At 39.7% G+C, this 15,882-nt stretch overlaps 1 long non-coding RNA gene across 1 annotated transcript; it reads left to right on the forward strand.

Annotated features, from left to right (window-relative positions):
* Positions 1–7,781: 7,781 nt before the first annotated feature.
* On the forward strand, positions 7,782–13,897 carry LOC144365424 (uncharacterized). The gene is made up of 2 exons (XR_013423829.1): positions 7,782–11,404; positions 13,085–13,897. It is a non-coding gene; the product is annotated as an uncharacterized LOC144365424 (long non-coding RNA).
* The last annotated feature ends 1,985 nt before the right edge of the window (positions 13,898–15,882 follow it).

Raw genomic sequence — 15,882 nt, forward strand, 5'->3', positions numbered from 1 at the left:
TTCCAACTAAACTGTGGCTCTCAACAACATAAAAATAAATAAACAAAATAAAGACATTGTGCCCATGGGAAATTTTTTTTTTTTTTTGGTGACAGGGTCTCCCTAATTTGCTGAGTCTTGCCAATTTGATGAGGCTGGCCTAGAACTTGTGATCCTCCTGCCTAAGCCTTCTGAGTAACTGGAATTACATACGGGCCTCACCCCGCCTGGCTCTGTAATATCTTTTGAAAACATTTTCCCCCACTTTCTCACTTATCTTCTGACTGTAGGATTTTTTTTGGTCATGCGTACATATTTTTTATTATTTTCTTTTATTATATTTGAATTTTGATGCACTCTATCACATTGAGAACTTTCCTGAGTGGTCCACCATTTGGAGAATCATATAATTGAAAAACCAGCCTCTACCTCAGAGCAAAGCCTGTCCAAGGAAGGGACATGACCTTTGTCCTTGGAAAGACCCACAGAGCACTCCTAGGCACATTCCCACCCTAATAAATTGTTTATCTACAAATAACAGGAGAGATCTGCTGCGCCAGGTGTCCCTGACTCAGTCAGGCTAGGTGGAGATCCATAGCAACCCCCTAGCAGCCACCAATCAGCATGAGACAGGGAAATACCTGGGATGCCAGATGACCCTCCCAGTAGTTTATGGTGGTTGATAACATGTGGAAAACCATGTAGTTCAGCACGTGCACCCCTCTTGGCTTAAACCAATCAGTTCAAATGAATACCCCTTTTGTACTGACCAATCACCCCTACCCAACTTGTTCCCACCAGTGAAAGTGCTAATCATGTTTTAGAGTTGTTATTTGATTTTCCCGAGGTGTGTGATGATTTGCTAAGAGATGCTATTGTTATTGCTATTGGCCGGTGACGAGTCCTTGCTTCCCCGATGTTGAAGAATAACACCAAAGAAGCACACCGAGGCAAGGTCAGAGTACAAATTAGAAGTTTATTAAAGGACATCAGAAAAGACTTCTCCCGGAGGAAGAAGGGGACCCAAGAGGTGGAATCCGTGGAAGTGCAGTTGTTTCCCCTTTTTATAGTTTTGGTGATGGAATGTAGGTTGGAAGGCCCGAGGGGTGGGACACAGGTGGGCCAAAGAAGTAATCTGGGCAGGAAGGACTTCAGTAACACTTCTTTGCTATGGGCTATCTCCAAATCTGCTGGGGGCTGTTTCCTGGGCTCCATTAACATTCCTTTGGGATGGACTTTGGCCTAGGGCCTTTTCAGGACTTCATTAACATTCCATGAGTTGTCCTGCGTCTCCTGGAATCATTCTCAGCTTGGCCTCCATTTTAGATTTCACTCGGTATTAGACCCGATTTACCTAACTACACTGACTACCTAATTTTAAATCTGGCTTCACTATGATGTATGTGAAGTCCCTGACTTCTCCAAAGAATGTATAAAACTGCTGCAAACCCTGGGCTTGGGGCCTCTCAGCGTCACCAGTTGCTGTGTGTGCTCGGAGGACCGAGCTAGCTCGCAATCAACACCTCTTTGCTGTTTACATCGATCTTGGTCTCTGGTGGTCTTTTGGGGGTCCTGAATTCGAGCATAACATAATCAGACAATGTAACTGGTGGTGCTGTTTGAATCGTGGCTACAACACACAGGTGTCCGACTGCATCTGTACTTCTTTATTCTGTAAAGGTAAAATTTCCAAGCTGATTCTAAGCCGCAGAGCCTGAGTTAAAGTGTAAAAGACCAAGCATCCTAAAGTTTCCAAAGTGCAGGGATTGGGTTAAAAAGTAAAAGACTGGGTATTGTTAGAGTCCCTCTTCTACCCCCAAAACCTGTAATCCCTGTAGCTGTTAGGACAATACTGGAACTACCCAGTAAATATTTCCACTGACTTTCTGGTTGTTTAATAGCTAAGGGTTCCAAGTTGCTTGGCACGTAGGCATTGCAGGACCTAAACCAATCAGTTTGAATGTGTACCCCGCTTAGGAGCACCAATCACCCCTGTCAAATCTGTTCCCACCAATGAATGTATTAATCCGGTCTCAGAGATGTTGTTCAATTTTCCCGCGCCTCATGATGATTTGTTCTAATGTATGCAAAGCCCCCCCACCCTCTCCAAAAAGTGTACTTAAGCTCCACTTGAACTCTGCTCTGGGCTCTGGGCTGCTCTTCCTTCTTGAGTGAGCACAGTGTCCCAGCGCGCTGGAATGGATCCCCAATAAACTCCCTTTTGCCAATTGCATGAAGTCAGTCTCTTGTGTGTGGTCTCTTTCTCCAACGCTCCGCTGGACCCTAACAATTCATTGTGACTCTATTTTTTTTTTTTTCTAAATTTTTTTTTAAAGAGAGAGTGAGAGAGGGAGAGAGAGAAAGAGAGAGAGAGAATTGTAATATTTATTTTTTAGTTATTGGCGGACACAACATCTTTGTTGGTATGTGGTCCTGAGAATCGAACCCGGGCCGCACGCATGCCAGGCGAGCGCGCTACCGCTTGAGCCACATTCCCAGCCTGTGACTCTATTTTTAATGCAAGAATCATTCAGACTATTTCACTACATCAGCTAATAGTTGTGCCTGGGCATTAACATAAAACATATAGTAAAAAATAAATATTCTGTAATTTCCTGCTTCTATGGCAATTGGAGCATTCTATTTATTTGGGGGGAATTGTGATTCATCACCTGTTTTCCATTTTGGAATAGCAAGTATTTGTTTTAAAAATATTTGATAGAGTTGAGTATCACTCTTCTGGGATACAGCAATCATGTTGAATTTTAACTGGAACCACTTGGGTTGAGATGATAAGTCAATCAAAAAGATTGCCTAGGGAATGGGCACATCTATGCAGGAGATCAAGAGTTACCAAAAACCTTGAATTTCCCACCACGTGTAAAGGATGACAGTATTACAGAAATGGTCATGGATGAATGATCATTGGATGAATGCAGGCTGGTTGAAAGAAGGCTTCCCATTTTATTTCTACCAGTGTTGCAAAACCTATGCTCTATGTATGTTGTTTATTGACACAGTTGCTAGGATTATCTTGCAAAAGACTAGAGGGAGATGCAATCTATGAGGATGAGGTAGAGACTGGGTGACTAGACTAGCTAGGGAGCTAATTGTACTCAATTCTGTGTTCTCTGGGTAGAGGTCTTCTTTCTGTGAACCCCAGGCAGCTGCCCTAAAGTGAATAGAAGGCCTTTTCAGGAAGGAAGGCAATCCCACACTGACATCTCACTGTGGCATATGCCTAGTTTGGGTGTAGCTTGTTTTCTTCACTCTCCTGGGTTTTTATTGAATCATGACAACAAAACGCCTCTTACTTTTCATTAATCTCCTTGTGTTATGAGGCAGTTTGCATTTTCAGTACTTAGTAAGATAATAAATATTTGGTAATAATAAAAAGAAAAAAATCATGAATACATGGAATGCCTAGAGCCATGGCAGTGCCTATTCGAATTTAGGTTAGGGGCCCCTTAACCTAAATTGGATTGGGTTCAAAGAAACTGTCTGGGAGTATCAGTCATTAGGCTGTTCATATATCTTAATTTTAAAATCCGATTCCTAGAAATCAGTTCAATCAGAATTATTAAGAGGCCGTGTGATCTCGAGGGCAGGCATAGATAAAATGTGAGGTCCTTTTAATCATCTGTGATGTCCTCCAGGATTCCAGGTGACCTTCTCCTTGTCTCCACTCTTGACCCTCTTCTCCACTCTCACTCTTCTTAGCCACACTGGTCTTCATGCTGGTGGCCTTCATGTGAGCACGCTGCCACTTCATGGCTTTTTCTCTGCCGTCTTGCTGAACTGCTCTTCTCCCAGAGAGCCACCTTGCCTGCTTTTTCACCCCCTTGAGGTCTTGGTTCCAGTATCTCCTGAGATTGTAGGGAGGCTCTTATGGTTTGGATGTGGAGTGTCCCCCAAGGCTCGGGTGCTGAAAGCTTGGTCCCCAATGCCATCATGTTCACAGGTGAGGCTTTGGGAAGTGATTGGATCATGGTGGTGCTAATCTCATCAGTGGATTAATTATGAATGAAGGGGTTCTTGGTGGAGTATGCCCTTGAGGATTATATGTTGTCCCCAATCTTTTCCTCTTTCTCTGCTTCGTGGCTCCCACGAGTAAAGTAGCTTTCCTCCATCACATCCTTCCATAATGTTTCTGCCTTGGAACCAGCTGATCTTGGACTCTACTAAAACCACGAGCCAAAATTACCCTTTAAGTTGTTTTCTCAGGAATTTTGTCACAGTGATAAAAAATGGATTCACACAGAGGTCTTCCCTAACAGCCCAAACCATATCCTCTTATTTGCTCAGTGTTTATCACCATACATCTTACTTTTTACCCTATTCCAATTTCTTTCTGCCTCTTCTAGAGGGTAAGCACAGAGAGGACAAAAATACAATTAATTTGATTTTCTTTCTAGCAGAGTGTCTGCTACAGTGTTTTCTGTTGACTGAATCAAAGAGCATCACTTTGGCTCTAGTGTTTTAATCAGCTTTGTGTTCTGTGTCCAATATACCCAACAAGAACAACTCAGAACAGGAAAAGTTGGGGCTCAAGGTTTCAGAAGTTCAGTCCATTGTTGGTCAACTCCATAGCTCTGATTCCAAGGGGAGGCAGAATATCATGGCAGAAGGGCATGGAGAAAGAATGCAGCTCGGGACTTGGCAACCAGGAAGCAGAGAGAATGATAAAATATGACCCCTAAAGGTATGCCCCCAGTGACCTAGTTCTCCCAGCCACAAGCTACCTGCCTACAGCTATCACCAGTTAATCCATTCAAGTACATTAGTCCTCTGATTAGATTACAGCTCCTATAATCTAATCATGTCACCTCTGAACTAGCTTGCATTGTCTTAAACACGAGGTTCTGGGGTACATCTCCTGTCTGAACCACAACAGATTGACTTAGGTTTAAGTCTCATGTGTTCTGGCTAATAAGTGGTAAATGACTTAACTATCCTGAAGTTGAATCTTCCTTTGTGAATGAAATAAAAGTACCACATTGTTGTAAAACCATGGAATAACTCAGTGCCAAACTGTAAACACTCAACAAATGTTAGCTATTTGGAAAATAAGATTTATTAGTAACAAAAGCATGTGTGCATAATGACCTTTGTTGTAGAAACAGAGAATGTCTTTTTTATGTAACGTTAAATGAAAAGACCAGACAATAGTTATGTATAGGGACAAACACTAGGAGATAGCACAATGAAAAAAAAAACACTCTATTTTGAGATAGCAAAATTTTAAAAAAACTCTGTTTTTTTTTGATAAGTATCGCTTTGCCCCTAGATCCTCCTCTAATACTCTGCCCCTAAAGTTTTGAATCCCAAAACTCATTTTTACATTTTGATTAGCAGCTGTCTTCTGACAATGTAAATAGGCCTCATGTCTTTGTGGGGTTCTGCCTGGTTAATGTGCTTTTCTTCAGCTGTGTCAGCAGCTGAAGACCTTTTGAGAATTTTACCTATACCTTAATTTTAGAGGAATGTTCACCCCATGGGTGATGATTTGGATCCAAGTCCAACTCTTAAAAGAGTCCTGCATGTAAATACACCTGATCTTAAAACACTGACATTAACTTAAACAAATTCCCTTTGATTTTTCTTTAGATACTTACAGGCCTTACTCAAGGCATACCTTCCTTGAGTGAATATCATTAACTATTTTTTTAAGTTATTTTTTTTAAAGAGAGAGAGAGAGAATTTTTTAATATTTATTTTTTAGTTCTCGGCAGACGCAACATCTTTGTTTGTATGTGGTGCTGAGGTTCGAACCCGGGCCGCACGCACGCCAGAGGAGCGCGCTACCGCTTGAGCCACATCCCCAGCCCTATCATTAACTATTATGCTGATTATGAGTATTAACTATGAGTTGGTGAAGATGTTATGAATATCAATAATTATTGCTCAGACTTTTGTTATTATGATTATCTTGATTCACAGATTTCCTAATTAAGAGAAGTTGGATATTAAATTATTTTCTTATATGTTTCTTATATAAACTCTTTGGTCCAGTCGGTCTTTTTCATTCATTTTTGAAACACTACGGGCCTCTCCTGTTTTCAGTTCTGATGTTGGTTGCCTGAATAAAAGTAGTACCTATTGGATTTTTTGGAGTTTACAAAGACCTTTTATATTTGTTACATAGGTAGATTAGTTCAAAGATGGGCTCTAATGTCATATGTATCTGGATTTGAATTGCAACTTACTAGTTATGTGATCTTGGAGAAATAAACCTGTCCTTCACCTTGCTTAATAAGAATACCTACCTACGGGGATTAGTGTGAGTGTTAAGTGAGATGAGGTATGCAAAGTATGAGTGCAAAGCTTGAAACAGGAGGCTTTCATTTAAAACAAGCAACCTTGGTATAGGCAGCAGATAACACTATTTTTCCATTTAAACAAGCCAATTAAGAGATTAGTGAATTGTCCATGGTCACACAATCAAGAAAGGTCAGAGGAAAATTGGAATCCAGATTGATTCCTTTATAGATTGAGTGTTTAGTACACAGACACACACACACACACACACACACACACACACACGCGCATCAAGAATAACAAATGAGAGGGAGTGTGGGGGAAGGAAAGATGATGGAATGAGATGGACATCATTACCCTAGGTACACATGTGACTGCACATATGGTCCAATGATACATCGTGTACAACCAGAGAAATGACAAGTTGTGCTGCAATTGTGTATAACGGATCAAAATGCATTCTGCTGTCATATATACCTAATTAAAAATCAATTAGTTAATTAATAAAAAAGAATAACACAGGACAAATTCTTTATATGCTTTTTAGTAACCCTGTTGTCTCCCAAGCCTGTGTCAAAATTGGGAAAAAATGGGCTGGGGGTGTGGCTCAGTGATAGATTGCTTGCCTAGAATACACAAGGCTATGGGTTTGATCCCCAGCACTGCAGTATTTTTTAGTCACAGCTTGGGAAATTTTTCATGTAAATGAAAATTTTGAAAACAAAACTATAAATATATATGAAAAATTTCTCAAGTTGTGACTAAAAATACAGGACTGATTTTGCTGGGCATGACAGTGATAAGTTATTTATTTATTTATTTATATGGGGACAGCCCCCAAAGATGATGGGGAAAATTAAAACAAGATATGTATTGAAAAGGGCTGTGACAAAATGGAGTCTTGACAGGGCACGATGGTGTCGCGAAAGGGTCCCCGGGGTGCGTCGGCGTTGATGAGCACAGGTTCGGAGAAGCCCAGGCTGGGGCTTGAAGGGGGCTGAAGTGGGCTGAGCTCACCAGAATGCGGCCCCAGCGGTGAAGTCTTCTGCGGGCGCGATGCTGCCACAGCTTAGTGATAAGTTATCAGTCTTGCTATAGGCCCCTCATCTGCAAGGTGGAGCTAACCACCCGAGGCCTAGCATAAGGATTAATTACACATTTGCAATATGCTTTGAACTTCTTGAAGGTGGCAGGTATCCCACAGGGATGGTGTTCCTATTACAACTGTTGGGACAGAATATTTGAGCCATCAGCTCTCAGTCTGTGGCCATCGCTGAACTGTGCAGTGCCTCTCCAGTTCTTGAAGATTGGAAATACTGTGCTCTTAGTTGCTGGTCTTCCTCCAGTTTTTTCTAAACTCTATTTTTGAGACAAACATATATTTCAACTGGATCGGGAAAGATATAGTAAAGGTCAGCCTTTCTACATCTCCACCTCTCTGGAGTTTCTGATATCAAAGATGTTTCTTCCTGAATGATTTTTTCTATATTTTTTATAATTAATTTCTTAAAACAACCTGATCTTTTTAAATTGGGAGCCATCTCGCCACAAAGCCATGAAAAGCTAATTTCGGCTTTACTATAAATTACTGCAAACTCTGAACCTGCTTGGAATGCCTGCCCGTGCCTTGAACTCACCCATGCCTGGCTCTCTGACCAGATAGCAGCCCTCTCTGAAACTTTAGTGACACCTCATAAATATTGCCCTTCCCTGGCCAGACAACGACCCTCTCTGAGGCTCTAATGGTCTTCATAAATTCTGATGTTGGGGCCAGCAAAAAATGTAAACTACCATTAGTGTGATGCTTGTCAGAGTTCTGTTATCTGTAACCCCCTCTTTGTGTAACTTTCTGGGCTATAAAGCTGGGCTGTAGGAAAGGTGGGGCTGCTGTCTTGTTCCCACCGTTTTGGGAGGAAAAGGCAGTCCGGCTGGTCGAAATAATAAGCTTGCTTTAATTTGATTTTAATTGGAGTCAGTGGTCTTTTCTTGCGTCCTGGTCTAACATTTTGGAGTTCCCCAGCGAGATGACCCTGCCCGACCAGACCACAAGACCAGACTGCTGGAAATTCTGAAGCCGGCCTTCGCTCCAGGGCTCCGGGCTGGAGAGCCACTCTAGGGGGTGCGCAACTTGAGACGTTCCAAGGTCTCGGGGTGAGCCTTCAGTCCCCGGAAACCTGCAGTGAACTGCCACACTAAAACTATTAGCAAGCACCTGGTGGAGGAGGCCTGCATAGGTAAGTGGCGCCTTTATAACATCTGATATCCGGTTAAGGGAGATCTCTTCTGATGACAGAGAGGTGGCCTGGCGAGGCTCACATATACTCCTGTCCGGACAGTACGAGAAATCGTTCTGTCTTCTGTTCTGTTCTGTAGGGAATTCCTCTGGAAGGGTAGAGAGGTGCCGACGGGCACGCACGCACTCCTACCCCAGAGCTTTGGCAAGACGTTGCATTGCTCCTCAGTTTTTCTGTTTCGGCGCCGGGTTTCTGTTTTCTTGTTTTTGTTCTGTGTTCTATATGTTTTTTGTTTGTTTGTTTTTGTGCGTTTTGTTGTGTGATTTCAGTGGTAAAAACTTAAGGATATTGGACGTGAAAATGGGTAATAAAGCAAGTCAGCCTGACACCCCTTTGGACTGTGTTTTAAGGAACTGCGATGAACTTTACCCCCCTTTGTTAAGCAGGAGGAGAGAAGCCCCTGGCTGGCTGCTGGATCACACCCACTGCAGGAGGGCAATGCCTGCTGGGGATCTAAGAACTGAGTATCTCCCAGGTTAACAAGTGAGACTCCTTTAAAACCCCTTGTCCCTCCAGATCAAGAGAGTCACAACCTTTGGGCAGAGTCCCCGGTGTTTCTCCTTTGTTAGCAAAGCAATAAAACTCCCTTTTTCTTTTTCTCAAAACCCTGTCCTCATTATTAAATTGGCATTAATTGGCTCTGAGGTCAGGAACCGAACTTTCAGTTACAAATTTTGATACCCCCCACCCCCAGAACTTTTTGAGAACTGACTACTGAAATGTTAGGAGATGGAATGTGCTTGGGGTGGAATCCTGTAAGTAAAAGGAGGGACTGAGGGACTCCCAGCAGCTGCCGAAGCCCTGTTGCTTCAGGGAATTCCTGCCTTCCTTCCTTGCACTGTAAGGATTATGCCACCTCTGTCTTCTTAAAAAAAGAGAAAAAGAAAAAGGAGACACTTAATGCAGTAAAGTCGCCATGGAGACCCTTGATTTTATATTTCAGGTTGCCCCTCTGTGAAAACATCTGGTCCCCTTGTGGGGACATCCATGGTGCCACTGGTGTAGGAGATTTTTCTCTTATCTGCTCTGTTTTAAAAGGTTTCTGTCTGTCAGCCATAGTCTGGAGCTCCTCTCTGTCTGTCCTGTGTCTTTGTTTCTGACCCTTTAAGACATGTGCAATAGTGTGTTGATATTATAAATTGTTTCTTGGGAATGATCTTGGCTGAATGTGTGTCTAAAAGATGATGTTTTATTGTAACAATCTGGTATTTGAATGGGTTTTTGATGCATTGCACAATGCTGCAGTTAAAAGTTGGGTTTAGGTAATTGTTTAGTTTATGATTTCAGATAATTCATGCCAGAGAACTTAAATACTTAGGATGGAAAACTAAAGAACTCTACTTCCAAGTTGGCAAGTAACTTCCCAATCATTCAGTCTTTTTTTTCACCAATTTTGAATTGGGTAGCCTGAGAAAATGTTACTGTGTGTACCAGTGCATTAATTTGGACAAGGATAGTAAATCATAGTATGGTATCTGTTGACAAAACAAGATGTAAAGATATAAAATTTTGTGAATTGTATCTTAAACTTGTATCATAATTTTCAACATTGGAACCTGAAAATTATGACTTATGGTTAAAATGCCTTAGGCCTGAGGTGTCTGCTCAGAATAGTTTTTCCCTGCTCCTTCCAGACCTCTGCCAGGATTTATGTTGAAATGCAAATGAAAGAAGCCTGCAAGCTCAGTAGGAGACTGATCTGAGACCTAAGGAAAAAAAAAAAAAAAGGAGTAAATTGTATGGTATTTACTAATTACTGGCCAGTCATTTTTACTAGGACTCTTTTTTTTTTCCTTAGATTCTGTATTTTTTGAGCTCATGATTTTGACCCTACAGACCTAGTTTAATGTTTTTCTGATCAGTCCTATCTTTGACCAACTGTGGAGTTTTTGAAACATTGCAATGGAGATTTCACCTGCTATTGTTATGTGTGCACACTTTTGTTATGTGTTGTATGTCTATATATACATATGTCCCTATATCATATATATGATATACAAATTAACATATATAAGGAGCACTCATAAAAACAAATTTAAAAAAATGGATCCAAGGATCTTTAATTCATGTGATTTAAATGGTTCAATTTAAATTGGATAAACAGATAAAAATAAATGTCTTTAAATTTAACTTACAAGTTTTTCTAGGTGTTCAAAAAACTCATAAAATATTAATGTCTATAAAATATCTAATATGCCTTGGTTCTAGGACTTTTCCTTCAACAAAAAATGGTTTACACTGTTCAATACATTTGTCTAATATTTTGATAAATAAGTAAATTTGATATGGGATTACTCATTCATGAGTTCTTTTGTTAGATATCTGATTGATTTACTAAGGTCTGTCTGTATAAGTTTGTACTAAAGTCTGTATAAGATTGTAAAAATCAGTCATGTGTTAAAGAGACAAAAATTTCTTAAAACATAAGTTTACCCATAACATTGTGTTTATTAAGTTTTACTTTTTTCTAGAGTAAGCAACCATAAAAATTAAACAACTGGTTAAATAAGAACTGTTATTTTAGAACACTGTACTACCATTTCTTTAAAAGCTAAACTTGGGGCTGGGGATGTGGCTCAAGCGGTAGCGCGCTCGCCTGGCATGCGTGCGGCCCAGGTTCGATCCTCAGCACCACATACCAACAAAGATGTTGTGTCCGCCGAGAACTAAAAAATAAATATTAAAAATTCTCTCTCTTTCTCTCTCCTCTCTCACTCTCTCTTTAAAAAAAAAAAAAAGCTAAACTTGGTTAATGTAGAAACATTAATGTAACTGTGATGCTATTAATGTGCTCATATCTTCCAGGTATACAAGTCTGTAAGGTAGAAACTTTGAAAGAGCATTATATCAAGCTGGTGTTCGGAAGTTGTATGGTAAAAAATATATTGGGGATTTATTTACCTGTTATCAATAAGATATGTAAAGTTGGGGAACTTTTTAAATGTATTTTTAAGTTAATGAGAGCCTAATCTATGTAAAGGTTAAAAACTTTCAGCCTTTAATTCATGTTTTAAATTTGATATCATATGGTGTTAGCTAATGTTCATGTGACCTCAAACAATTTATGTAAACTTTGTAAAATGATAATTAAAAATACAAAGATCAGCTTTAGAACTAAAACACTTAAGATTTAGAAAGAGCCCTGCCTTACCTGAGATGAGGCTCTGTGTCCCATCTTACTACATGTGAGAATGACTATGAAAACAGTAGGCCAGATTTTAGTTCATTTAAAGTTATGTTCAAAAATTTGTTTTTTTTGTTGTTTTTTTCTGTCAAGATTACTAGGATCTCAAACAGGGGATATAATGTATAACTCAGCCAAAAATTCAGGGTAGCTGTTACAGGAACTAAGTGTTTTTACTCTTGTTAATTTTATTTTGTAATTTCCTTATAAGTGATCTAAAGATACCCTGTTAGTGTTTTACAGAAGTGTTGCTTTAAGAACACAACATGGGTTAGTTTGAGATAATAAGCCATCACCTACAAGACAGATAGGCTAATACAGATCCCAATTAATAAAAAGATGAATAATTATAAAGTTATAGACATTAAAGCCCAGTACTCTTAATATAAGGCTGTTAAAATTTATTTGCTGGATGTTTAAGATTAAGTTTTAAAATTAAAGTTAAATTAAAAGGGCCAGAAAAACCAATATTTGGCTCTTGCCCTCTGAGTCAGTCTGAATCCAGGGAACAGGGGACTTCTCTAAAGAGCTTTGCAACTCTGGGCCACATAACCTCCCGATCAGGGAGACTAATGAGACCACTGGAGAACAGAAAGCCAATCAGTGCATTTGCTATGAAGAGGAGAGTCATCAGAGAAGGGAGACATCCCTGGTGCTTCCGAGGGAAGCCACATGGTCAAGCAAGACCTAGACCCATCCTAGCGCAACTGGCACTAGCAGAACTGAGAAGTTTCCCCAGGAATGACTCCCATAAAAGCTCAGCTGACTGTTAACAATAGATAGAAACAAAAGTCAGTTTGACTGCTTCATCTTAAACACTTAGCAAAGACAGTTAAAACCAAAATACAGCCATTCCTGGGCATTTTAATAATAATAATGATGATAATAATAATAATAATTATTATTATTATTTAAGGTATACACTTTATGTTAGCCTCCCAAAATAAGTAAGACTGGAGGCTACAAAGAAGGATTCTCAGACAGAAATGTCTGATAACTATAAAAAGAGACTATCAAGAGGAGCTGCCAGAGACAGAAGTTTTTAGTTTAAGGCCTACAGATATTCCTAACCTACACAGGTAGGCTTCGTGTTTGCTAGTATGATTATCCAGCCCTGAGTAACAGAATTAAAGGTTTCTCTATTAGACACAGAGCTCATACTAGTAAAAGAATTTTGCAAGATCAGATGACATTAAATTATTAAACTGTATCTTATGGGGAAGGACATCTGTAACACTAAAAGTTAAATGTTAAATTTATAGGCCTGATAACTGGAAATGTTAAAGCCTGGTGAGGGAATTTCTATACAGTGACACGTTCCAGCTGCTGCAACATTTACTCAGTACTCATGGTTTTGTTTCTCTCATAGAAGCACCCATCCCCAGATGACTTTACAACCTGTTCTTCCCCAACCAGACTTCAAACCGAACTGACTTCTAAAAGGCAACTCATGTCCCTCACGCCGTGCCCCCTCACATCACCCTCTCTCAGCTCAGAAGAAGCCAAAATGAGTGACGCCTGTCTTCTTACAACAATGGAGGCAAAAATAAATAGATTATCAATATAAGTAATTAATTAAGTCAGGTAAAATCAGGGAGACCGTTTTGGGGTGAATTCTAAAAATTTAGAGACTGTTACCTGAGGGATTAAAATTCCCTCAGTGCTCTTCCCCTACCCTATCAAAGATTTGAAAGGGACACATAAGAAAAGGGGGGAATGATAGACCCAACCTGATCTTTTATTAAATTGGGAGCCATCTTGCCACAAAGCCATGAAAAGCTAATTTCGGCTTTACTATAAATTACTGCAAACTCTGAACCTGCTTGGAATGCCTGCCCGTGCCTTGAACTCACCCATGCCTGGCTCTCTGACCAGATAGCAGCCCTCTCTGAAACTTTAGTGACACCTCATTAATATTGCCCTTCCCTGGCCAGACAACGACCCTCTCTGAGGCTCTAATGGTCTTCATAAATTCTGATGTTGGGGCCAGCAAAAAATGTAAACTACCATTAGTGTGATGCTTGTCAGAGTTCTGTTATCTGTAACCCCCTCTTTGTGTAACTTTCTGGGCTATAAAGCTGGGCTGTAGGAAAGGTGGGGCTGCTGTCTTGTTCCCACCGTTTTGGGAGGAAAAGGCAGTCCGGCTGGTCGAAATAATAAGCTTGCTTTAATTTGATTTTAATTGGAGTCAGTGGTCTTTTCTTGCGTCCTGGTCTAACACACAGTATATATGGAACAAAATTTAAAAGGTACAAAAGGATATGCAATAATACATCTTATAAGGTAATTGATTAAATTTTAGGGCAATTTAACATTTTGTTTCTGAGTTCTTCCCAGAGCTAATCATCGATTTAAGTAAATACTGCAAGCATATTTGTGTGAGTGCCTTCTGCGCAATGCAGCAGAAAATTGCACACTGCATACATACCTTGTACTACAACCTTCTCTTAATATTATGTCTTTGAAATCATTCCACTTTGGGTTATACAAAGTTATTTTATTCTAATAAATGTTCCATAGTATTTGGTTATATGACTCTTAGTTTATTTAATCAGTTCCTTATTAGCAGATCCAGTTGTTTCCAAACTTTCGCTCTTTTCAAGAAAGTAGAGCAATGACTAACCTTGTACAGTAAAAAAACGTTGGCATCTAAAGTTTGAATTCTTAAATGCGTGTTTAAATATTTGCTGTAGAGGTCGTACCAATGGAGTCTCAACAATTACTTATGAGACTGCTCATTTGCCCTACCTCTCCACATTTTTTGTTTCTAGTATCTAGTCTGGTATCATTTACCTATGTGCTTTTAAATGATGGCTTGGATTGATGACGGAAAGAAAGGAACTTCCTTATAAGGTGATTAAATTATAGGTGCCACAGTCCGGCTGGGCCAAATAACTGAGAGGTGACAAGCAACTTGAAGGTTGAAGCGGGAACTGCTTTATTTCGGAACAACAGCGGTGTATATACCTAACTGACTACACACAGCTTGACTCAATTAGCATCATCCAGATACAGCAATCAGCCAATAAGGAATCTCCACCATCTTAATGGCTCCTGGTGTTGCCTCACAAAGCACTCCTCTTGGCAAACTGCCAGGCGCCATCTTGACTTGATTGCAGCCCTCAACATTAGGTCAAACTATCTGGGAAGATTGGGGAAGTCCTCTATTTAAGAAAAATAAAAATAATCCACTTTTTGTGTTTTATGCTCAGAATAGTTCATTGCAATATATTGTGATTTTATAAAGAGAAAAATGATGTTATAGTTATTAGATCTAGTGTGAGGTTTCTTAAAGTGTCACCTGCAGATTACCTACATCAGAATCACATGATGAGGAAGGGACAGGGAGGACTTTTGAAAAATGCAGATTATCAGGCCCATCCCAGATTTATAAAACTTGAAGTCCTTGAGTGATAAGCCTGTTCTCATCGTTGACCCTTCACTGGGCAACCAATGCTCTATCCTTGGGGTATGATAATTTGTGAGCAGATAAATACACTTTCTAATTAACTTTAAAAAGTACAAAATAATACATTTTTATTGTAAAACATTTTAAAAAGACAACTAAGCAAAAAAGAGAATAATAATAACATTAATACTGCCTCAAGTGTTGAGGATAAAGTTTTCTCATTTAAATTCTCATAATAGCTATATGAGTCCCATGCTAGTATTACCTACCACCATTTACAGATAAATAAACTGAAGATCAAGAGGCTTAGTAAATTTACAGCATGTTTTGCTAATTAATGGTGGTGCCGCAACATAAATTTCAGTGTTTCTAAAGCTGAATTCCAGAGCATTCGACAGCATAGCCTAGAAATGAACCTACCAGACACTGGCTGCATGTTGTTCTTGTTCTCATCGTTTTCTCATGCACATGGACTTATGAATTCATCAGAGGAACTTAGCTCTCAGCCTAAGCTAGTTAACCCATTTTTCTCATTATATGTCAGATAAAATGGGTAGTAGAGGTGGTGATGGGAAGATGCAGAGAAGGAACCTCAGGCAATATCTCCAAGTATTATCTATTATTTATACAACTCTCTAGCTTTCACTTTATACCAAATAATAAAGGTAGTATAAAGTTGTACCAATTTATAGTCCCAGAAGCTGTGCATGAATGAGAAATTTTTCACATATTCATATGCTTGATAACCTTAGGTCCCC

The sequence above is a fragment of the Ictidomys tridecemlineatus genome, chromosome 7, assembly GCF_052094955.1.
Source record: "Ictidomys tridecemlineatus isolate mIctTri1 chromosome 7, mIctTri1.hap1, whole genome shotgun sequence".
NCBI lineage: Eukaryota > Metazoa > Chordata > Mammalia > Rodentia > Sciuridae > Ictidomys > Ictidomys tridecemlineatus.